This window comes from Hipposideros armiger, unplaced genomic scaffold (genome assembly GCF_001890085.2).
Source record: "Hipposideros armiger isolate ML-2016 unplaced genomic scaffold, ASM189008v1 scaffold_230, whole genome shotgun sequence".
In the NCBI taxonomy this organism is placed as follows: Eukaryota; Metazoa; Chordata; class Mammalia; order Chiroptera; family Hipposideridae; genus Hipposideros; species Hipposideros armiger.
Window position 1 is genome coordinate 1944661 of NW_017731580.1, and position 2813 is coordinate 1947473.

Sequence of the window (2813 nt, forward strand, 5' to 3'; positions counted from 1 at the left end):
CAATGGAAAGCAGAAGAAAATAGTCTTGCTAAGGAAATGAAATATGACCAAGAAAAACAGGCATTCTCACACTGTATGAGGTGGTGTTTTTTTTCACATTCAATTTTTTATAAGAAAAAAGGCCTTTAAACCTTTGAAACAACAGCATTGTTGCAGTGACTGTTAGGTCATATCTACATGGCCCAAAAGAAAATGTTGGGAAGAAAATTAACTAGTTCATAAGGGTACGGACAACATTATTTTTAAAAGGAAATGGTTCTTCATACATAGAAAGAATAATACATGATAGCAAAGAAAAGTGAGAATTGAGGGAGTCATTTAAATAATTGAAATTTTAAAATGTCTGATTAACTGAAGCATCTGTGAAGCTCAGGTAAAATAATTTAGAGGGAACACAGATTAACCAAATCATTACCGCAATTCTATCGTAATTTAGCTGAACATAGTCCTTGCTTTAATAGCAGAGAACTCTGAGTCCTGATTGACTGGTAGGAAGGTCTTGTCATGAAAAGTAAGGGCATGAAGTAAGAAGGGACAGGTTCCCGTCAGCTCAGCCATCCACTCACCATTTACCCGTGGACTAATATGGCTGTCCACTTATTCCATTTTCAAATGTTATTGAGAGCCTGCTGCATGACAGGCACTGTTCTAAAGAAGATACAGCAGGAAATGTACTAGACAAGACTGTTGCCCACACAGAGCACTTATTCCAAAATGGGGAGAAAGATAGAGAGAGAGAGAGAGAGAGAGGAGAGAGAGAGATATGATGATGATGATGATGATGATGATGATGATGATGGATAGATGTGTAGACAGGTAGATACACAAAAGTTACTTTAAAATTGTTAAAAGTGTTATAAAAAGAGTAAATAGGATAATAAGATAAAGATTTAAATGGCTATTAGGCAAAGGGTGATGAGGAAAGGTCTCTAAGAAGGCAGAATGTGAGCTGAGACCTGGAGATGAGGATGAGCCCGCAATGCGAAGCGTGGAGCAGTGGAAGTGGGGAGAATGCCAGGTACAAAGCTGCTTCTGGAGGCAGGAAAGGGCTTTGCCTGCTGAAGGCCCAGGAAACAGACCTGCACGGCAGCAAATTGTTGAACTGGGGAAGAATGGTGTGAGGCAAAATTGGAAATGTAAGCTCCGAGCCATTAGATTTCCGTTCTAGCAGCAGTGAGAAGCTCCTGAAGGGTGTTACACAAGAGAGGAAGACATGATTTATTTTTAGTAGATTGGTCTGGCTGCTGGGTGAAAATAGATAGTAGCAATGCAAGAAAAGAAGCAGGGAGACTATTGCGTATGAGACCAGGCATGAGATCAGGGTGGACCTGAGGTAGGATGGAGGCAGTGGAGGCAGATAAGTGGACAGATCTGAGATGCATTCTGGCGATGAGATTAATGAGATGTGCTGATGACTTGTACATGGGTGGAGAGCGTAAGGAAACTATCAAAGATGACTCTGAGATTTTTAGCTTAAGCAGCTGGATGGCTGGGGTTATCACTTACTGAGAGAGAAAGCCGGGTGAATTGCAGGTTAGATCAAGAGTTCTAAGTTGGACATTGCAATGTGAGATGCCTTTCAGCCAGAAACTGGAAATGCCAAGTCGTCATTTGTATATGTCAGTCTTAAACTGAGAGGAGCAAAACCATCAGCATTTGGTAGTAAAAGCCATGGAACCAGGTGAGATCATCGAAGAATGGAAGCTACCAAGGGCAGAGGATGAAACCTCAGTGCACTGCAACGTTTAGAGGTCAGGGAGATGAGATTGAGAAGGAGCTACTTACCTCATCATAAAATGCCAAGTTATCATCTGGAAACATGAAATAAATCATGCACGGTTTGCTACCAGCCGGTTAAAGGTACTCAACAATTGCTAGTTAATTTCTTTCATATTTTTTAACATTACACGCGCCCTGCTCACCCACTCCTGCCATCCAAGTATAATTAATCTCCTGTTCTAAAAAAGAGAAGTGAGCCACTGCATATACTAAGTAATAAAAAATTAACACTTTTTTTACCTCAGTTTATAGAGGCCTCAACTGAATGTAATAAGCAAGGAGAGATCATACACTAACAAATCATACAATATCACAACTAGTAATCCCAAATGACAGATCTCCTCTCTCCTTCTGAAGAATTCTGTTTCATTCTAATTATTTTAAGCTTATATTCCTAAATTAACACAAATTACATCCAAGACTGTCTATTTTCTTTTTACAATAGAAAAGTGTGCACCCTGCATTTATTTATCTGTTCACTTTGAACACCTGAACTCCTGCTTATATTTAGATAATAAGTTTATATGATCATTATCATACTTAGAGAAAGTCCCTGAAAACAAAAAAAAACGCAATGATCCACAATTAATCATGGTGTGTATATCAGGATTAGGTTCAGAAAACCCTCGGACAACTGTGGCTTAAATGAGATAAGAGTTTCCTTCTTTTACACAAAAGAATTTGGGAGACAGATAGCTAAGGGCTGATGTAGAGGGTGCCACAGGCTCCCATCTTTCTGCTCCATCATTCCAGTACATGGCTGGCATCCTCAATGTCACCTTTATGGTCCGGATGGCTTCCTGAGTTTCCGGAAGTAGGAGGGAAGGCTGAGTCAGAATCTTTTAAGAACCTTCCTAAAAGGCCTGTAAAATTCCTCCAGTGCTGTATTTGGTCACATGGTAGTTTTAGAGCTACACCTAGATGCAAGGGGTGACTGGGAAATGTAGCCCTTTATTTTTGGTCCTAACATGCCCAGCTAAAAATCAGGGTTCTGTTAAGGAAGAAGGGGAAATGGATGTGGAGAGGCAACTAAT